The 24,652-nt window shown below is 32.6% G+C and overlaps 1 protein-coding gene across 2 annotated transcripts in view; it reads right to left on the bottom strand.

Moving 5' to 3' along the window:
• Positions 1 to 24,652, bottom strand: part of LOC126770277 (beta-arrestin-1) — an 86,129-nt gene that overhangs the window by 36,033 nt on the left and 25,444 nt on the right. For both annotated transcript variants that reach the window (XM_050489610.1, XM_050489600.1), the window contains exon 2: positions 16,045 to 16,108. The gene's annotated coding sequence lies outside the window, so the exon portion shown is untranslated. The remainder of the gene's footprint in view (positions 1 to 16,044; positions 16,109 to 24,652) is intronic.

Raw genomic sequence — 24,652 nt, forward strand, 5'->3', positions numbered from 1 at the left:
TTCTTCATATCATAATCAAAACCATGTTCAGAGACGTAGTCGAGCTATGGCCGCTGGCCCCGCTGGCGAATCTCGGCGCTAGGTTATGTCGATAGTAAAATTCATTGAATGCGGTCACGTGCTCGCTCGCACGGTCGGCTCCATTCGTGTGCTAATACGCTCAACGCCTTACCATTGAATGTCGAATATGCTTCCGGCGTTCGTTTCTCAAATAAATTCGTGCCTAGACAAGTTATCGATTGCCGCATACGATCATAGAACACACATCGATATGTATAGAAATATCACTTTATATAGTTCGGCTATTGCTTAAAGACTTTTCATATATCTTCAAGTTCCTTTTCGATTCACTGATTATACATTTTCAATCCCGATTTCCCAAAAGTAAATATTAGGTCCTTACATATGAAATTGGCGGTTTGTACGGGAGGAATATAAAGTCAATTTTTTTTATAAAATATATTTAATTAATCAAAGTATGCACCATGGGGGCGAGAATCAATAAACTCTATGAAGGCGGTTTGGACTGCCGCATCGGAGTTGAATTTTTTTCCTTGTAAGAAGTTGTCCAAATTCCGGAAAAAATGGTAATCTGTTGGAGCAAGGTCCGGGGAGTACGGTGGATGTCGCAGACATTCCAATTGTAGCTCATCTAACTTAGTGATTGTTTGTTGCGTTGTCGTGAAGCAGCAGTGGCCTAGAGCTATTGACCAATCTCGGTTGTTAAGCATCTAGTTCTTCCTTCATGGTTTGCAGTTGCTGACAATAGATATCTGCCGTAATCGTTTGGCCAGTTTTTAGAAATCTGTAGTGAACGACGCCGGCGCTAGTCCACCAAACACTCACAAGTAACTTTTTCTGAGTCAATTTTCGTTTAGGGCAGGATTTGGTTGGGTCTCCAGGGTTCAGCCATTGCGACGAGCGCTTCCGATTATTGTACAGTATCCACTTTTCATCACAAGTAATGATTCGATTTAAAATCCCTTCGTTATTGTGTCGGTTGAGCAAAGTACAGCAGTCGACGCGTGTTTGCAATTTCGATTCACTCAATTCGTGAGGTACCCATCGTTCAAGTTTTTTTACTTTCCCGATTTGCTTCAAGTGGATTAATACAGTTTTATCACTTATCCCGAAGCCTACAGCTATCTCTGAAGTGCTTTGTGATGGATCCGCTTCCACACGCTTGCCTTTAATTCTTCATTTTCCACTTTGGTCTCCGGCCGTCCACGGGGTTGGTTCTGAATTATTTTTTTCAAGGAATGAAGGTGTTAAATGCTTCTTATATTAGTGTCATTATTTAGTCTTATAAGCATTTTTTTAATGTATTCTATTAATGTAAAAATTAAAATATACTTTATTCGAGAAGACTCTAACAAGCACTTTTGATTCATCAAAGTAATAATAAAATACCAAATTAAATGCAAAGCTACCACCGCACGCAATGCAAATTATACTGAGTATATGACTTTTTATAAATAAAATTACATAATGTATTATATACAATGAAATGTATTTATCCTAAATTAAAATCATCTCATTATCGTTCAGAATTAAACCTGTCAACCAATATAATAGACTAAAAATCAGTAGTTCGACTTCGAACGACTTCTAATACATGAGTGCCGTTGTTACCAAAATGTGTTACTATTTTGCCAAATCTAAATTATAAATCTTTGCATTGGATAAATACCTCCCTAATCCAATTTAAAAAAAATTTTTTTTTGAATAAACACCACTATTTACCGTTAAAATAAATGGGTATTTCGTGGAGACCAATTTTACAATGAGAGTTGACGAAAAACAGACGGTCGAGCGAATTCGTTTGTTACGAACGCTGCTTGCTTCAACGGGGATATAAAAAGCTTTCAAGCTTTTTATAGAAAAGTAGTAGATCTTAAAAGTCCTGTGAAATTACGCGACTGCGTATTACTATGTTACGATTAATCCATAAACTGAGAAAATATTTATTCAAAATTGATTTCAATATATTATTCAAATCAAATGAAAGGTATTTAAATATATTTTTACAAGTACTTGTGTATCGTTAAGCGCTACCACCGGTTCGAAATGTAAATTCTACCGAGAAGAACTAGCAAGAAACTCAGTAATTATTATTTAAAAAAGAAATACAAATTTGTATAAATTACATACAATTAGTTAGTTCCAATCCGAGATCAAGCAATCAAGACCCATGCCATCCAAGGTTTCGTAGGATATACATTCAGAAAAAAGAGTAATAGGCTTTACATAAGACATAAGATTATTTTTAATAACTAATTGAAGAGTGTGGCAACTCAAGTATTATACTCAGGCAGGACCACGTCGGTCGGGTATCCCTAGTCTTTAAATAAAGATACAGTACGTTTTAAAAATAGGGCTATATATTGCTACAACTGGATATATTTGTTCATCAAGACCCGTCTTGGCATCTTCGTGTTAAGAGGCAGTTAGGATAAGAAGTAAAACTGGTTAATTTCCTGTACAGTACCACCAGTTACAGCCGTAAGCGTGTTTGTATCATTTAAAAGAGCTTTTGTGAGTGTATATTTATTATTAAGTCAGATATTTTATCTGTTCATACTTTTTGCGTATTATTTACTAATGGTGGAAGAAACAGATTATATTGATATTTAATACACTGCTCAATATATAACAGTTTTAAGTTTCCATTTTATGCCGTAACGAACCTGCCGAAGCGGGGCGGTAATGTCACTGTGGGTCGGAATTTGAATACTATGAAATTCCGGTGATGGTAAGTAAATCCTAGAATATACAATGTATACGAGAGTCTTAACAACAACCAGTACTTACCAATTGGTATCCTTGCAATCTGGACCAAGGTGACTAGGTCAGACTGAATCGTATTACTCGAAGCGGAAAGCAAGTTACGATATAATAAGCTGCCTGGATCCAATAAAAACAATGGTTCTAATAATGACAACTTGAGTATAAAAATCAGTAGCAAGACCGTTGCTAGACTTGCATTTACAGCGGTTTCACTCGCGCCCAAGGTTCAAAACCACAATGAACCAACTGCACGCTTAATGTTTGAGCCTTGGTATTGGCAATACAACTTTAAAAATGGAATGAATATTTATCACAAAAGGTAACAAAAAACAGTAGTGACGTGTTCACAAATAAATAAAAAAAACATTTTATTTCAAAACAATGACTTGCTTCGCAATAACAGCGGCCATTTATTTTGCTTTCATAACAGAATTATTTTGTCTTTGAATCCACAAAAATAAAACAAAGCTCCGCAAGAAGTTCCAAGCTGTTTTGCAAGTTTTACTTAGAAAAGGAGTTGTATAGGCTTCTTTCGTTGTGTGAAGCGAATTGTGTTCCGCGTACATTTTGTGGTTTATTTAAAAAAAGCCAGTTCATTTTAATCTGAAAAAATTTTACCATGTTGACGCAATCTTGGCTTTTAAATATTATATAAGCAATATATATTTTTTGAACATAATTTGTTATTATAAACTAGATACGCAGCCCTGCTCTGCGCAAGTAGAGGTAGGGTTACTTTAAACTATTATATTAAAAAATAAACATACAAATAAAAAAAATCTTGAAACCTTCTCGGGCATATGCAGAACTCTTTCTTATGTTATACGTTGGCGGGTGGGCTTATGGGATACTTGATGTTAAGTGGCCACCACCGCGCATAGACAGAACGAAGATGTTATGTCTCTTATGCTTGTAGTTACACTGGCTCACTCACCCTTCAAACCGGAACGCAGCAGTACCAAATCTGTATGTATATAAATATCTGATGAGTGAAATCTAGTAAACTCACCAAGAAAACTCTCACCAAACTATTACCATAATCGTATGAATATAATTTACGAACGCATAGAGAAAAATGATTTTCGTTATCATCGTTATAAAACATTTCATATCAATATATGAAAATTTAAGTTTATTTAGTGCTCACGGGTCTGTTGACAATGCACGTCGATATGTTGATCGTTTATATATTGTACATTAAAATGTATGTTTGTAATTAATAGACTTCGAAATCATTCGACTGATTACAATAAGAGTTGTCACACATATATATGTATTTTTTCATGTTTTTATTGCGACTAGCCACTAGATGACTTCAGGCTTCGGCAATTCATTAAATTGTATGACCATTATAACAATTAGTATTTCACAGGCAGGACAACGTCTGCCAGGATGATATGGATCTCTCACAATGCTGAATTCAAATAATAACAACCAATCAGTATCAATATTATAAATACCAAAGTATCTTCGTTTGTCTGTACGCTTTCACGCCTTATCAATTAAACCGATTTTAGAAAACAAATACCCCCTCCCACCACCTTAACACGTGTACGAAAGACGTGGACGAAAAGTAGTCTGTTGTATGTATAATAAACCAACTGACAATACTATGAAAAATATTCTCTCTATAATTACACCGTAAATATGAACATCGTGAAAAATTATATTTTTATGTTATTGAATTATTTTAGTAGGCGGTGAAATTAGAGGAAAGGCGCGCGAATGGATGGCTTCGCAGAATTGCTTTTGTTATTAAATTTCACGTCAACCTAAACGAATTCTAAATGCGATTTGACATCTAAAATTACTCTTGGGATTTCTCTAGCTTCAGAACTCGTCATTACTGTTTATTATTTTACGTTCAAAAATAAAAATAGAAAAGACCGCTGTGATGTTTTAGGAGTAATTGCTTCAACAATACTGCGCATTTTATAATACAAACACATCAAATTTTCATTTGTAAATTATAATTCATAGACGAGATAATTAAGATTATAATAATATATTTTGCTTTGATGTAAGTAGAAAACCTTAAAGATTTGGCTGAGATAATAGAAATTTCTTAATAAGATGTTATGAAATGAATACATAACACGTTTGGAGATTGATCGAAATTCAAATATTCTATATTATATTTCAGAGACGTAGTATAAGAATTATGAGATCGTTTCAATTAACTTTAAGGTCTTCATATTGTTAAAAGAATTTTAAGAAATGTTTTCATCTCGCTTAAAAGACTTGTATAAGGTGACAATGCTTGTTTTTTTTTGTATAGACTGACAAAATTCAAACAATAAAACATTGGAAATTAACATTACTGAAGTGAGATTAAAATGCGTAAAGGAAAATCCAATACATGAAGTGTTCACCCACTGCCCTTCTTCCCAAGTATCACAAAATATGCGCTCTAAAATATCATTGTCACAGCATTCATTTTAACTTAATGTTTTAAGTAATGGTATGTTCGTTTATTGGTCTGTATGTTTAAAGCTCGGTTACTTTTACAAGTCAAAAAACGATTCTCTTATCGGATATAAGAATCGTTTGATTGACATTTAAATTTTTATTGAAACACGAGAATCTCTCAACTTTATACATTTATCCTGCTATCGGTTATTCACAGCGCCTTAAATCGTAATAAACCAAAAATATAAGACCTGTTTCAAATTAGCGACAACAAAAATTATTGTTCGATAGGCTGACTTGTCCAACGTTATATTCCAGAGCTAGCTTGTCCAGTGACCTCCGTTTATAATTATAGAAATAAATCGAATCCAAACCTAATATACCAACAATAGTTGTTGGTATATTAGGTCAGTATAAGGTGCAATTAATTATTATGCGTATTCATTTGATAATCTTTATATAAATAAATTAGAAGATAAAACACGTAGATAGGAGAAAACCTTATATGCATGTCTGCCGTTTGACCTAATTAAAAACAATTTCTGTAGCGGCCTTAAGTGGGGTGCAGTAAATTTAATAGAAAGCTAGCGTTTATATGAGATTTTATTAGACTAAAGTACTAAAATAAAATGACTATGATTCTGAAATATTATTATCACATACCTTTCGTTCTTTAACACATTTTTTTATATATTATATATTTGTTGAATTTTCTGAAATGAATATGCTAATATTCCTTATTTTAAAGTCTAATGTAGCAAAAAGTAAATGTTACGAACAGGAACGACGATAGCTCCAAGGATTTAGCCAGCGACTTTCATATAACTTGGCAGCCCCCGTTCCATAATGCTATGTGACTTTTTTTCAAAGAAAGTTTTAAAAATTAATCTGAGATATTAAATGCAATATTAAATATAGAAGCAAAGTGAAGGCCTTTTCGCTGTTTGAGGAGAAAATATGGTGAAATACCACGGATACACCACATGTGTACCAAGTCTCACCCGACAGATACGGAGGTTTACTTACGATTTTTTCATTCACCGTCAATACCGATTACGATATAAGCACAAATATATTTTTCTAGTGATTTAGTAAGACATTTTTTTTTATATAGGAAGGCGGACGAGCATATGGGCCACCTGATGGTAAGTGGTCACCAAACGCCCTTAGACATAGGCATTGTAAGAAATGTCAACCATCGCTTACATAGCCAATGCGCCACCAACCTTGGGAACTAAGATTTTATGTCCCTTGTGCCTGTAATTACACTGGCTCACTGACCCTTCAAACCGGAACACAACAATATCAAGTATTGCTGTTTTGCGGTAGAATATCTGATGAGTGGGTGGTACCTACCCAGACGAGCTTGCACAAAGCCCTACCACTAGTAATACATATTTTGTAAATCATTTTATAATATCTACAGTGCTAAAATGAAAATGTTGTATGTGATAAAGAAGTGTAATAATACCTGTTATATTCTATATGAAATTAATACTTTAAAAAAAAATGTTCGATAATTTTCAATAATTTTCCTTGTATCTGTGATTATACTGGCTCACACAACAGTACCAAGTACTGCTGTTTTGCAATAGAATATCAGATGAGTGGGTGGTACCTTCCCAGACGAGCTACCACGAGTAAAATCACAAAACCATCACAATGTAAAAATATTTTTTATGGCTAAATTAATTTAAAAAAATAAGATGTGTTACATAATTTAGTCTATATTATGTAACATTTCTATTAGGTTAATTATAAATACACATAATACTTGGATATTTTTAGAAAATGTTTGGAAAGATTCATATATATGCCTGTGATGGTGGTAGACACAAGTTTTATTAAAATTCAGATGAAATACTAAAGTTAATATTAAACTCATGAATCGAATCATCTCATTAAAAGTTTCCACGTATAACAAAGTAATATTGAATATCTAAATTATTTTAATAATCGCGTCTCATTTGTATTTGATGTTTTTCGAGATACATATACGTGGGTTGATAAGTTTACGGCCTGAACATAAAAACAAAATCAATCAATCAATCAATTAAATTATTCAACGGTATTTTAATTTTATGAAAAAACTACCTCTTGTCTCAGTACACGCCTTCATTGATTTTATCATCTCGATCAATTTCGGTCACGGCGGTTTTATATACTACGGAGACTTTTTAGTTACAAATATTGTACATCTGTTGCGCATGCACAGGTGCACTCTATCTCTTAAACATTCCCTCACTATACAGGATTCAGTCGTAGGAACAACGGATCATTATTATCATTTACCATTTATCCCCGGGATTTAAATTAGTGATCTACAGTCTTTAAAAGTATTTGCTAGACCAACGGTCGTCGGTAGTTACTTCTTCACTAAAGAATAGATAAATTTGAAGGTAGAACGAAATCAATATTTAATAATTTAGCCGCTGACTTTCCAATCCAGCCGCTATAAATTTTACTCGTTTCATTTGCATTTAACGTCCCTTTTTAATATTTATAGTTCTTGATTGCATATGAACTCGTTGTTTAATGAAATTCAGCATATTTCTGACTAATTTAATATCAACCAATCGAGATCAAGAATAGTTGTTAAATGAACACTTTGACATCTTCGACTCTCAGTTAGATAATAGAGAGTAGTTAAGAGACAAAATCATCTTAATCTCCAATATCCGATTTTAGTAATAGTAGTACTAATTACTACTATTCATCGGAACCTACTTGTTCATCGGTCCTATTAAACTTTGTCGTTTCTGTTCTGAGTCATATACATATTATTATTAGTTTTTATTATATTATATGTTAATCCTAATAATAAGTCATGAACTAGATATCCATTTGCCTTCTTCGCAATTCTATCTACGTTATTATACAAAAAAATATATAGCATAGACACCAAATAAATGTATTTATATATTAGTAATTGAAATTGTAATTGGGTGAGTGAGTGTAATTAAAGGCACAAGGGAGACATTTCGTTTCAATTATTGAAATAGTATTAAGGTAGACGCGGTCGGCGCGTGGTCGATACTGTTTATAAATAAAAAAACCAAATATCCAGCTCGGCAGCCATTTATTTCATCCCTCCACATTTACAACTCTCTTTGCCGTCTTTTTAAAAGACCGCTTACCAGAAAAATATTACGTCATACTTATTTATATGGGAAAACAAAATAACATAAATAAAATATAATATTATTATGAAATATTTATCATCTACTTAATCACCAATTGTAGGTAGTTTGAATAGGTTTGTTACAATAGGATTTTTTTAAATATGTTTCGCTGTTATAAGGAATTACGTTTATTTGTATTGTTTTTTATAAAATGATAAATACATCCTAATAAAGTGCATTAGTTTTCGTATAATATACAATGTACTTAATAACCATGAAAAGCTTTTACTCTTCAGATGACATAAACGAGAATATTTTATAAATTGATACCGAAGTAAAGCCCCTACCATTTTACTACTTTTCAGCGTCGGGTTTTCGTTCACGATAATGTTTCATAAAACGTCACGTGACAAGTGTGCAAAGTGTATTGGTAGAGCGACAGGTGCGGTTGATTATGGCGCAGTAAATAAGAGCTTAACCAAATTAAAACCCACTATACATATTGACCTTTCTATATTATCCAAAATCTGTGGATGACCAAAACCGAAATTCGCGATGGAAACATAAGAATACATATTGTTGAAAATATTATTAAAACTAGACGTGGATTGTTACTATGAATTAGTATTATTATCTCGCGCTTTTACCAACCTTAAATGTATATAATGCTTGGTAAATAATTAATTATTTATTAATTGAGAGGATTTTTATGGATCTACTTTATTCGAACTCCCAATGGATGAAGCTGCACCACGTCAACATGTATACCGTTTCAGCGATAGCAGTGACAATTGCCACTTATATGCTATGTCTCTTCTACTTGTGTATGTTCATAAGCACAAGAGCTCAATCAGAACACTGGCTCAAACAGCCTTCAAACCGGAACACAAAAATACAATTCTATTGCTGTTTGGCGTTAAAATGTGATGAGGATGGTATTTACCAAGACGAGTTTGCACAAAACCCTGTCACCAAGTAAATAGGTAAGTAATAGGAATACGCGTGTTTAAGAGTTGTCTAAGAGTGTCTGCAGAATTTTACTAGGAACCAAAATTATATTATTATAACTTTCTTCAACAAGTGACCTATCTAATGCAATAAGAATGATTACAATCAGACTGGTAGTTTCTGAGATAACCACGTTCAAGTCCATAATATAGAAGAACTATAGAAATTCAATTTGCATAATATGCAGTGATATATATTCTAAGCTCATGTTTTATATAGTTTAATAGAATTTATTTCACTTAAGTAAAATTATATCATATCTAAACACACGGCTGACACGGCATTACAATTTTAACAACTCTCTAAATATTTTTCAGATAGTATAATAATAAGACTCGCAAGTATTTGAAAATATAAAATTATCATACGAATATAGTCTAAATGAACCACTCACACAGGTGCTACTTCTGGCCCACGCTTACCATTAAATATGTATACCTGTATCTTTTTTTGTACTAGACTATTGAATAATGTATTGTTGAATATTCCATTATTTACAATTTGTATGTTAATATTAAAAGTAAATATACATGACTTTTTAGATCAATGATATTCGAATTTTAAAATTATATATTAATGAAGATAGGAGACGAGTTGTGATGAACATTTTTCAAACCCACGAGTTACTATCTATTAATAGCAGAAACGTTCGCACATTCGTAAATTTTATTATAGTCAAATGGAAAATATGCCATTCGATAGTTGCTAGCTTTTTAAGTTGTATGTTTTTTTTTTATATAGAATAGGAAGCTGGACGAGCATATGGGCCACCTGATGGTAAGTGGTCACCAAACGCCCTTAGACATTGGCATTGTAAGAAATGTCAACCATCGTTTACATAGCCAATGCGCCACCAACCTTGGGAACTAAGATTTTATGTCCCTTGTGCCTGTAATTACACAGGCTCACTCACCCTTCAAACCGGAACACAACAATATCAAGTATTGCTGTTTTGGGGTAGAATATCTGATGAGTGGGTGGTACCTACCCAGACGAGCTTGCACAAAGCCCTACCATCAGTATTAGTAGATAGATAGTACGTAGTATTTTTTTTATATGATTCTTTAGCTCTCGTGATAGAAAACAGTACTCTTTGCAAGCTTAATTTCTATAGTTCTTCTATACTATGGACTTGAACGTGGTTATCTCAGAATCTAGCAGTCTGATTTTAATCATTCTTATTGCATTAGATAGGTCACTTGTTGAAGAAACAAAGTGCCTAACGGATTTTAATATGGTTTTTACTAAAGAACGGATCAATTCACGAGGAAGGTTTAAGTGTATAATTTATTAAAGATTTTTGAAAATTTGCTTAAAAGTGACGATAACTCATGAAGATATCGAAAAAAAAAACATGCCGACTGGAGTCTTTACTGACGTGTGCTGCGTAAACCGTTACAGTTATATGTATAACGATATAAATGGTGTAAACGATCTATGTAAACCCTTATTCTGCCCGTGCGAAGCCGGGACGGATCTAGCTATCCATCCCGGCTTCACACGGGCATAATATAATAATTATATGGAGGTTAATAAAATGTATATCATTCAAATGATACTGGGTACTATGCTAGTCTAAAAATGTTTATCATATTTCATAAAAACAAAACAAATCGGTTAATTTCGATCAAACGCGATACTAGTTCTTAAAAATAGGTAAATAGAAACTTTTAACAAAGGAGACGCCTCGCCCGCCGTATGTAATTATTCGATTCGGTTAAAGCGATTTGTTTAAAACTTGGGACTAAGGTCACGCCACTCATATTGTTTCGCCCACGTCTTTTCAATGAAACTAGTTTTGTCACTAACTTTTATATAGTCTTAATTATACAAGAGATTTGAAATATGAAGTTTCAAGTAATCGTTTTCAAGTAATTGTCAATCGATTCAACCGCTTCTTATTCTGTAATGAATATTAAAAGAAAGAAAGATTTTAATATTAATTGAATTTTACAACTATATACACATAAATTTAATGCTGATTCTTTGTTTTATATCGAAGTACTATTTTCCTATATTTCCGTTGTTTACTACTATTCCGTTTTCCCATGACCTTTTATTTTACAAATAGTCCATTAACTTTTTTCATTATCATATAATTTCGGCTTGCTTTTCGGATTTGTCATTTTAGAACGTCGAATACAGATTATCTAAAACGTATCTTTTGTTTAAAGTTTAGAAGCTCGTAAATTACGATACGCAAATTACAACGCTTCGTAATGAGATTTCGTAATTACACGACTCGTTTAATGTCTCACTTGACTTTCATTATTTACTTGATCTTGTATTTAGACAATTGGATCTTCATTAAATTTTAATTTATTTATCTTACGCTTTAATCGTGTTCCATTTAAATTTGTCTAATTTTCTTAATTTACTGTTACCATATATACATAATTACATTGGATAAAACAAACTTAAACTTATTAATTTTATGCTCAAAAAAGGCATAATCTCATTCAAATGGAGTTCGAACAGAGTTAATTATAATAATAAATAAGATTTCTTAAGACTTCAATTTATTTCTAAGAAATAAGGAAATAGTTAAATGCTGGAATTGCACATTTAAATAGAATCGATGCGTGATCATTTTTTTTTCTATTTAATATGAGACCTTTTTAGAAGAATATATAAATTTAAAAGGTCGGAAGCGGCAGTTGATTAGCATTTAATTAGGCTGGGCAGTATTCAAGCCGGGCGTTTTCGCTTGATACGAACGCGGGCAAAAGAGAGGTGATTAAGATTTTACTTTAATAACTCTTTGGACACGACGCACAATCCAGGTAACGACTCACTCAAGGGTCCCTTTTATTCCTACAATTCAGACGCTTTAACTACCTCCGTAATACTTGTACCCTCAGAAATCTGAAACGTTAAATTAATGCTATTTTAAATACAAGAGTTGTACCAGTTTTTAACTTCAAAGGACATTGACTTTTATGTCTTTGTTTGTAAATCGCGACATCTGTTTAAACATTGTAATGATTCAATTTTACAATGTATATAATGTACGAAAGTTTGAGATCGACATATTTACAAAAAAAAAAAATGTACGTAGTAATAATAGAACACACAAACAATGCTAGACTAAGGGCTCCTCTCCTTTTCGAGGTTCGGAGATTACACCATCACGCCGCTACCGTTATCCTTGACCGTCGACCACGAAATGAATTATAAACACAAATGAAGTACGTGAATATTCAACGGTGCTTAACCGGGCTTCGGTTAATATACACGAGTTATATCCACCGAGCCTTATTAAAAAATGATATATGTACATAAATGAGTGTGTATTCATAGGTATTGTCGTAATTGCGAAATGAAATCTATTCTAGAATATAATCTTTAAATCAAAATTGTTATAACCGATTTTCATTTCACTTGCTCGCTCTCTATTTTAACAATGGTTTCGTCTGCCAAAATTCTTCAAGAGCTATCTCTTCAGAATAATTAGTAAGTAATTGATACTTTGTTTTAGATTTTCAATCGGGTGCTATGGTTACAGAAACATCAGTCATTGATAATGTAATCTTTAACTCTACCTATCTATTAAGTTTAATATATGTATATATATTAAACTTAATAGATATTTAAGTTTAATATATGTATATATATTAAACTTAATTTATACGTGAACATCAAAAGTCGTCGTACATTTTTTGCTGTATTTATTAAATTATATGAAAGGGAATTAAACTTATATGATTCAAAAAGTAATGCCGAATTACGACTACAAGCGTTTCTAGCTAGATTTGATCTACTCACACTAACAAATTTATAATAAACAACATCAAAACTCATGTTATACCGTATTTACGGTTGTAGTTATTTAACTACAAAATTAAATTTATTATATCTGGTCAAATAAATCGGTTCGCAGTCAATGACACTTTACGATCTCCCGATTTACAAGATGATAAAATAGTTCACGACCATGTATACCACCTACAGCCGCACAAACAGATAATTATTGTTAGTAATTTCTATTATACCGACTGGAAATACTTTGAAAACATTTTAATAGTCATATGTTATACATAAATTAATTGTATATGAGAAGCAAATTTATAAATTTACTTTAAAGAAATCAAAACGCGAAATTTAACAAAAAAATAATATTTAAAACACACAAATAGACACAAGACACAGATGCAAAATATGGAGAGATATTTATAAAAAACAAAAAAAAAACTTTAAATAATATTTACTAACATTAGGAGTACAAAATATTTAAGGCAAAACAGATCGAAGGAACGTTAACTATAAAAAATGTTAAGAAATAGAAAGAAACATTATAAGCAAGTTTTAGTAAACTCCGATAAACATACATAAGTATATACATTATCATGACCGGGTTACCTCGTGGGAGTGAAATAGTGAAATGAAAACTACACCGATATTCGTAGAAAAAAATAATATATATTGCAAAACCAATTTCCATTACCTTAATTGCAGTGCGGTATTTTTATAACGATCGTGAATGCATTATATACATTTAGCATATCTTGTTTATACGGCTTTTTACGGTGTTATATTCGAACGGAATGGAATCCAATCGCTGTGAGTTGTGACGCTATAGGAGATAGTAATTGCCTAATGGCTACTTTAACATAATAACGACGCTATTCTAATTTAAGGACTGTATTTATGTTACTTTAAAAAACAAACGGAAAAACCCACGATGGGTTGCTTTTATATGCTCACCCCGGGATTTAGCATTATGAGTCAAATACGAAAAAACGGTAGAAACAAAATGTTTTATTTTTGTTTACAGATATATATGAAATACACATATAATATATATACACATGAAATACACCTTTTAGATGACAATTGATCCGAGTAATTCAAAATTTATGAATACATTTAGTATTTACACCACCATTTTTGGAATAGATCAGAAGTTAATTATTTAATAAATTATGTTAATATATTTTGATAAAACAATTATTAGTGTTAAAGCTTACATATAATACTTATAATTTTCTATACGACATTACGACCTATAATTATTTGTGGACCTAAATATCCAATTAAACAATTATTTAAAAGAAAACTGTATTACCACGAAAAAGTAAATCGCTCAAGTTTTTCTTTAGTTTATTTATAAATACCGAACTTTCTAGAAGACTTTTCATCGGATCGTGACTTATTTCATGGAAAATAAACAACTATTTGAGGTTAACAGCGGTAAAACAAACTTCGACTCGAATGGTAAACTTCGGAGATTATCGACAAGAGTTCCTCCCGAAGGAAATGAGGACAACCTTCAGTTCGGATTCCAAGGACTCCCCGGGGTGATCAAAGTTTGTGAACCCAATGTGAGTGATATGAGCAGTTTCGTATTATTCCTTTCAATCAAAATACATTTTAAGATACCGCAAATATACAATGCTTATTATATACAATTATACTAGTGTTCGCCCGCATGTTTGGTAAGGGGGGGGGGAGATGTTGGTGTTGCTATAAAAAGTCTATGTACTTCCTCGATGTTTAAACTTGCTTCATACCAAATTTTATCAAAATTTGTTTAGTTTTACTTTCCCAGACACACAGTGTTACTTTCGCATTTATAATTAAATTGATATAGATTCCTTACTACAAATGTCACAAGTGTAGCAATTTGGTACACATTTATCAAGCTGTTTGAATATTTTAAGTGTTCAATATTATTATGATCTTAGATATAATATAAGAAAAATAATTTAAAACCAGAAAACACTAAGAATTATTCAAACGATCACAAAATGTGCTAATTTTTATTGAATTAAGATTAACAAATTATAAAAAAAATAGCACAATGACATTTTTGCAGCTAAACATAACACGACAAAACGAACAATATATTTTTTAAGCATTATCCTCAGTAAGGATATTCGCATTATGTAAAATTTTATTGCCTGCGGCTTCTTAACAACAGTGACAGACTTTGTTCCTTTCTAAGAAGCGGTTCAAACAATTGCAATTATATAAAACTATAGCGTAATTTTTAAATTAGATATTAAAGTTGCAAGTCATCCATTTTTCCGTGTCTCGAAGCGGGATGAGTATACATAAACGATTACGGTGACTACTCCAGAATGTGTTAAAGAAACATCACGTGTGATGGATGAGCTACGCGGCGGGATCTTAACGCTGTTTGCCGTAGCACGGGGCCATCAAGTAGATATAAAACGAACAAATTTATACTTAAAATTAGCAATATCTATGTCCACTTTTATATACATGTCTAAAGTGTATTAGATCTATACTTTATGTAATAAATGAAAGCGAAAGTAGTCTGTCTGTGTGTTACGGTTTCACTGCTAAACCACTCAACTGATTTCGATGGAATTTGGTATGAAGCCAGGTTGAATCTCAGAAAAGGACATACAGGCTTCTTCTTTTTAAAACCAACCCCAGATAACTGCTCTTTACGTGCGAGCGAAAATTAGTTAAAAATGTATTCAATAGGTTTTTTAACGTCAATTTTTTTACAAAAGTACAATTTGACACAGACCTAGCTAGATCTTTCATTCTAAACAGTTTTGTTACATTTATACCAATGAATTTTTTATCATTAGCATCACATTCAGTCTACATCCATCTACTAAACATAGACTGAATATAGACTCCTCTATAATGCGCCAATTCTCACGAACAGTTTACCTAATCTCACCAGACCATCAGGCGGGTTTCATGCTTAACAAAATGTTTTGAATAAAAAGAAAACACTTACGATTCAAAGGGCGGCTGCGCGGCGCGATCTCGTTGAGTTATTTGTGTAAGGCGCTAACATCCACCTGCACAAGAAATGTTAATATTATTTATAAGAACCCACAAATACGTTAAATATAATTATTTATATTGTTAGGATATTTAAGGACACGATTAATATAGTTGCGGTACTTTTTCGATGTTACAGATAATGATAATGCGAACCAATATAAACACTGAAAGTACGAAAACGTATTAATTCATACTCGTATGTACTCAGAAGAGGATTTTGGTGTAATCCATTCCATATAAGCAAGATTAGTGCACTATTTTAGATAACTGAACTTAGATCTTTTTACATTATTAGATTTTATTCCATGTATATTAATTACTATTTACTCTATCCACGTTATTAATCTCTAAAACCAGATATACAAGTGAGTTTTTACTATATCTATAAATCTTGCATTCCGTCAATAACTGAATTATCTGAGTTAAATATTTTTATATAAAAAGACAATTATTATTCCGTAATACGTTGCCAGACCGTTTTGTTAATGAAAAATACAATATACACATATTATTTAACAAAAAACAGTATATTTTTTTTACACTTATATATTTAATAATAGAGGTAGGTGAACGGGCCCAACTGGCCACCTCATGGTAAATGATAAACGCTGTCCATAGGCATTAACATTGCAAGAAATATTAACCATTTCTTTCATCACCAATGCGCTTCTAACCTTGGAACAAAAATGTTACGTCCCTGTAGTTAGTTATATTGGCTCACTCACCGTTCCAAACGGTCAGCCTTTGTATAATCCTACGTATTGCTGTTTGTCAGTAGAATATGTGATGTTGGGGTGGTGATACCTACCCAGACAGGTATACACAAAGCTCTACACCACGTTATACCTTTATTTACGGTTGGTGAACTCAATCGCAAGGTCAAGAACCGCAACATATAACAAAAGAGATGGAAAACTAGTAGCATACTAGTGATTGATTTCTTTGACCGTTTTAAGACAACATATACATCGCTTTGAGGACTTGTGCAATAGGTATAGCGAACATACAGGCGGATATGAAACTTTATGGTTCAATGCAATTAGATAGAAATGTCAGTCGTAAAGTTACTACGATTCATGTATGTAGATGGAATAATAATTTTTGCCATTGTTAGTGTCAAGGTTAGTTATTCAATGGTATGCGTTGCGAATGGAAATAGCTGGAGATTTCTTGACACGTTTAAATCTCCATAAAACGTACATCGTTTACGATTAGTATTTGTTCCTTGAATTATTTTATGTTTACAAAATTGGGATAGCTATCAATTAGTTATTGTAGTTTAAGCATTTAATAATCTCTTTATGATCGGATCTTTAATCAGTATTAAACACTATCTAACTGGAGACAAACACGTTTCTTCTCTCAATCGGCACAGGACACAGGACCAATGGCTTTACATTTTTTCCTAAGCACGATATTGTATTGTCAATTTTTAACTAACTTTCTGTTCAGAAAATCCTAATAACATTATCCCGATCCGGGATATGAATCCCGGATTTGCAGTCTTTTAAGCTCAAGTCCCAACGAGGCTTTTTAAAATGTTCACTGCATAAAAGAAACATATTTTATTACGTACGATAACCTAAACCCATCTTGTTTACATTACGTTATGGCGTTTTATGATATTTTTTATTTAAATTTTAATCTAGATAGGCTCAGTAATAGATAACATGAAGCTATATATAAGTATTCTTGTATTTCCAATGTCATCGTTTACAAACTTTAATGGATATATGTAATTTTTAACTGTTATGTCATTATGAATCTCCTTATATGAAATCCAAAATGTTTCTCATCAAATTACAAACAATTTCATCAACTTTAGTGTACTGACTACAAAAAGCGTAAATATGATTTAATATCAGTTAAATAACCGAGGGCCATGTCGCGTCTGTAAAGCACACTCAACGCCATCGCGATTCTATTGTGCAAAGTATATTGAATATACACTTACTTTCAATTAACTTTAAAGAATATCTGACGGATACGGATTTTCTGGAGTACATATGAGATAATAGACAAAAAACAATATTTAACGAGATAAACTTTAATGTAAAGCTTCAACCGGTTAGGTAAATTCCACCAAGAAAACCGGCAAGAAACTCGTAAAATTTTAGATCAATCATATTCATGGCCCAGTGGTTATAAGAGTGAATCTTAAGCGACGATTCCGAGTTCAGACCGGGGAGCACCAATGAATTTTCATGTATTTAATTAGCGTTTATAATTTATCTCGTGTTCGACGGTTACGGAAAACAAAGTCAGGAAACTTGCATATGGTGAATGAAAATCTGCCACGTATATCAACCCGCTTGGAGCAGCGTGATGGAGTAAGGTCCAAACTCTCTACTCTGAAGGAGATGATACCTTAGCCTAGCCATTAGTGGCCAGCAGCTTTTTCAAATTAAATTTATATTAGGTCCTTACATATAAAATTAACGTTTTTTCGTACTGACCACTTTGATCGGAAATATCTTCTCTTTGGTTAAGAATTCCAAATTCAAATTTATAAATTCATTTAGCTGGTACATTTGAGTTTTGAAAACAGTCATTCATTTGTTTTTTCCTCATTATTTTTTTCTTTGGCGTCACTTATTACCGCACAATGGAAAACATGAAATGTCGGTATAATTTACGAGTACGAGTTCTACCGTGTCTCCAGTGCTGCAGAAACAGCTCGAAGGATTAATGATGTGTACGGCGCTGGTGTCGCAAAAGAAAGCACGGCACGTTTTTATGAAAATCAGCGAATACTAACTCTTAAACTCATTTTATCATCTATAAAAATAATTTATACATTGCAGTAAGCGATCGTAATTATTACAATGGTGATAAACAACGTTAATTGAAATTGTTGGAATCGTTATCAATGAATCTTCAATCAAAACAGTGCATTATATTTATTTTGAATTATAGCTAATGTAATGATGCACTTCATTTGAGATTGTTCGATAGAGGCGGACTGTTACTCATTACTGCTATGAAGTCTTATTTACGACGTAAAAAACAGCTGTTTTATTTTAGTTGTCTTTGTCGGTTTTTAATTCCTAGAAATGGAACTAAAATTTGTTTTCAATTTACAGTTTAGACAGCGGTTTACACTGAACTACTTGCGAGAAACGTTTGTCATAAACAAACCGACACAATTTTTTATGGAATCCATTTAAACTGTTCGCGGAACGAGCGTGAGGATCTCACGACCTTGGGCTCAAGTTCGCCGTTCATCTAGTATACACCACACCACAATGTAATTAATATATAGACAAGTCTTATTTTGTCCAATAAGAACTGAGGAACGGTTGACCGTGTAATTCGTATTAGAATAGTTTATGTAAACGGCGGGGAATAGCACGCTTGTATTATATTCGTATTCTGTGCGTTCACGCAATGCAAAAAAACATTTTTATAGTTTTTTTTTAGCACTGGTGTGAAAGTTTTTGGTATAGTACCATCAACGTACAATACTTAGGTTTATCGGATAAATGTTTACGAAAATGTATATTACAACCATTGATTCGTTTATAACACAAATATAAATGAAGCCTTCCTAATTGAATAGAACAAGGCTAATACATAATAACGTTTATGTGATACGTCGTGAGGAACGTGCATATTTCGGAAGAAATTATAAAACAGGATTTATTCTTCTTTCTTTGATATATTTCAGGTAAACTACATTTGAAAGAAAGATCATTTTCTTAAAAATATAATCGCCACAACTAAGCTATGTTTACCACTTTATACATTGTATTTTTCTAATAATACATTTAATATAATCTTGTGATATGCCGATTCAAAAGAGCCTACTCGAGGTACATAGATGTATGTATAAAAGAGGATAAAATCAATTTATATTATTTTGTCTTTTGTTTATAAACGATAAACATCATACAACAAACATAAATCAATTGAAAGGGTAAATTCAATATAAGGTAACTATTATAATTTTTTTTACACAGAATTGCAATTACGTTTATTTAATACAGGAATTAAAATTTCTGAAAACAATTATATCACAATTGATACAACATAACTAATTTACTAAAAACATTATCTTTTATTATTAATCATATTAAATTAATTGAAACGAAAAAATGACTATTAAGTGTCCGTTTAGACAAATCATGTACCGAATAATATCTTAGGGATTGAACAGGATAATGTGCGCACGCCACGGTAGCATGCGAAAGCGATCCCGTGGCGCTCCTCGTTAAGACGGAAAGGGTACCGCTGGTTTTTTAGTGGGTATTCCGATGTTCGGGGTGCACTCGGCGCCTTGGACACAGGCGAGCCGCACATACCCCCCTCCCCAATGTTCCCGTGGAGGAAACGCGTAATCCGTTTTTCCAGAGTTAAAAAAAAAGAATAATGTGCGCAGACTCTTGAACTTACTGAATATTTATTAAGCCAGGTAATGTGAACCTATACTTCCATTTGCTATCAAATATTTATTCGAAAATAAAAGCTTTATAGATATCGATATCATAAAGACTGATTACAAATGTGATAGGAACATAGGAAATTTCCATAGAACTATATTTAGCTCTGTATCTTATAGCTAATTTTAACGTTTAATTATGCACACCATCTGTGTAAATGTACGGCGGCTGAATGAATATGACCTTGTACATAAACACAATGATATTGGCTACTTAATTTTTTATAAGCAAGGATATGAATTTTACAATTCATTAGGATACTAGTGATTGGTCTGAAATCAAATGGAATATTTATATTGTTGTTGTTATAATATAATAATAATGTCCTCCAGACCGATTTCGGCCACGGCGTAGTTGGCCAATCTCAAGAGAGATTAGCCAATTACGGAGGAGATATTATAGTGCACAAGTGTGTGCGCAAACACAGGTGCACTCTCTATTCCCTTATAATTTCTTATAATCCGATGAGACGGCAATCCGACACGACCGGAAAGAGTTTAGGCGCAGGACCAACGGCTTTACGTGCTTTCCGAGGCACGGGAGTGTACACACTTCCAACTTCCAGACTCCGGGCTACTACTGCGAATTTTTCTGACAGAAAAACCCAAAAAATTTTTTTATTGGCCCGACCTGGGAATTGAACCCAGGACCTCCGCGTCTGCGGCCTTATATCAAGCCACTAGACCAACGAGGCAGTCATGCATGCAGCATGTTGTTGTTATAATAACTTATTTTATACAACACAGCAGGTAAATGTCAGGACAATCTTACGTCTTTCTGATATTAGTGCTTTTACACACTTACAACACATTTATCTGTTTGTTTGTTTGTAACTAACTATATTTTGAGTAAAATATTTTAATCCATACTTATAGTCATTTACCAACATAGACTTACGGTTTTCGGTTTAAGAATTTATTGCTCAAAAAAGTAATGCAATTCACTTTAAATATTATAATTATATATTAAATATTGTATATACAACACACGGGCGGTAGACAAAAATAAAGAACAACAAATTAAACTCTTCACTTAAAACAATGTGGGTATGACAAAACCAAGATGTAATATTACGTATCATTTGTGTTATAGCAATTAGATAGCAATTGTAATTATTGTCTTTAGCTAATTTACAAATTAAAATTTTGTAAGAAAAATGCAATAATCAAATAAAACTACAGAATATTAATCTTAGACTTAAATAATATTAGACTTTTACAAATAAACATTTTAAAAATGTATGTAACATATAGACCGATAGTCGTTTCATCGCATTATTTAAGTAACTTGTTAACTTAGAGAAATATGTAACCGTAACCGTAACAGCCTGTGAATGTCCCACTGCTGGGCTAAAGGCCTCCTCTCCTCTTTTTGAGGAGAAGGTTTGGAGCTTATTCCACCACGCTGCTCCAATGCGGGTTGGTAGATATCACATGTGGCATAATTTCAGTGAAATTAGACACATGTAGGTTTCCTCACGATGTTTTCCTTCACCGTAAAGCACGAGATGAATTATAATCACAAATTAAGCACATGAAAATTCAGTGGTGCTTGCCCGGGTTTGAACCCACGATCATCGGTTAAGATTCACGCGTTCTTACCACAGGGCCATCTCGGCTTCATAGAGAAATATGTATATATATATAATATGTATATATATATATATATATATATATATATATATATAATATGTATATCAATATATGGATAATACAATTATTATTGTTCAAGTTGTATTATCAAATTAATATTAAAACTTTCATATACAAATTTCAAACTAAACTTTAGATATGTATTTCCTTTAATTATCTAGTTAGTCGAAATAATTACGCGCCGGTTTTAATCATTTCAAATATTTGCCCGACTTGCCAACGTATATTATTAAACTAATATTTCGTTGTATTGTGCATATTGTATATTGACATAACAAACGCGACTGTACCCGTAACTCCTCAAAGCCCCGTGTTTGATGTAAGCTTGCATGCATTTGAAACAATCAATCCAACTTTATGGCAGTTTGTTTTATATCCGCAAACATACTATTAAACACGTGAATGGATTTTCCTCTGATCTGATTTGTCTAATTAAATAAAATTATTTATTTTATGCAATTCAAAAAAAAAAGGTTAAGGTTATCTATACTAATATTATAAACGCGAAAGTTACTATATCCGTCTTATTCCGTCTTTTTTATATATGCGCCGGGATGGCAAATGACTCTGCTCCACCTGATGGTAAGTGGTAGTAGAGTCCAAACGCGACGACGGCCAGTACAGTCGGGAAGAATGTTCTGTACTAGCCGTCCCCGCCTTGCCGGCCCGCAAGATGCCTCTTCACGCCTCGTTTGAAGGAAAAAGGTCTTATATTAGGTTATAATATACAATTCAACAAGTGCTTGGTAGAGCATACTCAATTAACGTATGTATACTTTGATTATTTTTAAATATATTTTGACAATTTCTGTTAATTATATCGCTCGTAACAGTAGTATTTAAATTATTTCTTTATATAAATATAATATTCTACTAGACATAGCTGAAACGTGATTTCGAATGACGTGGTTATTAATTTAGTCACGATCATCGTTTACTCCAACAAATTCTTCTTGTAACTCTAAGCGAAAATTATATAATAAATAATAATGCATAAACAATAAAATGCAAACAATTACAATGTACATATATGTACAATTAAATGGGTGCAGGGCAAATGATGTACAAGATGTTTATAAGGCAGGTGTCATCTCACCTGCCTTTATACCATGAAACTAACCTTGATGTCTGGCATTTCATGTATAATAATGTACATTATTATATAACTACCATAATTATAAGCTAGTTTAAGAATTTGGAAGTTTGCGAGTGTTCTAAGATTTTTACTTTTAATAGGGCCTAGTTCAAGACCGCCTGCATCGCTGCCTATGTAATCAGATATGTAATGCCAGATAACCAGTGTTGTTATAATAACATAGTACAATATCACTTCATGCACAAGTGACATAAAATCTTAGTTCCCAAAGTTTGTGGTGCATTGGCGATATAAGAAATGTATAATATTGCTTACAGCGCCTATGTCTATGGGCGGTAACTTACCATCAGGTCGTCCATTTACCCTTTCGACTACCAATTTTAAAAAAAAGGTCATCCACCCCGGCTTCTATACATTTCAAAACTATATGTTAAGAAGTTAAGTGTTATTTACATATTTTACTTCGAAGTAAGCAAAGAAAAGCGTATAGCTTTTTAATTTCTGTTTATAATTCATCTGGTTCACAGGTGTATTCTGCCTCATGCCCATTTAAGCTGCAGTAGCGTAGCGTGGTGTAGTATATTTTTCTTAAAGAAGAAAGTAGGCTTTTGCGTAGCAGTGCGACTTTGACGTGATGTTACGAGTAAGCAAAGTTCAAGTTAATCGTAAACTCTGTTTTAAACTAAAAACAATGTTATATCACAGCAATGTATTATAACAAATTATTTACAATGGATATGAAAATAAAATCTCTTCTTAATTTTATTATTTTTCTAGTACCCATCTACTCAATTCCATAGATATCCAGAGATTTTTCACAACAAAATGGGCTTTTTTCCGTGTACTTTTTTATACGTAATATTTAGCAGAACGGCTATTAGTCGTTTAATAAATATTAAAGTGCATTCCGTTTAATTTTAAGCTCATTTATTACAAACTACTTTGTAATTCGACAAAATACTAAAATAATGCGAACAAAGCTTTAGAGTGGCAAAGTCTACACGCAAAGGTTTTACAACATGCGAACGAATGCCCATTTGTCTATGTCTGCTTACTTTAAACTAAAAATAAATATTATAACACACAAAAAAGTCTGTAATTTATCGTCTATATAAAGTTACCTATATTATTAATGTTTGTACTTTCGCTTACAATTCAGTTAGGGCACGAAGATGTAGCTACAATTTTATTAAAGTCCCGACGTTGCCTCTGCCTAGACATAGATAAAATATAATATGAGGTTCGTACAGGCTTCGTTCTCGTATCGTAATTAGATTTCCTTAACATCAATACCGGGAGAGGCTTTTAAGGACAAAACTAATAAACCATCGAATGTTTTATGTGTCACACGCGCTTCACGTACCACACTCA

This window comes from Nymphalis io, chromosome 1 (genome assembly GCF_905147045.1).
Source record: "Nymphalis io chromosome 1, ilAglIoxx1.1, whole genome shotgun sequence".
Lineage (NCBI taxonomy): Eukaryota > Metazoa > Arthropoda > Insecta > Lepidoptera > Nymphalidae > Nymphalis > Nymphalis io.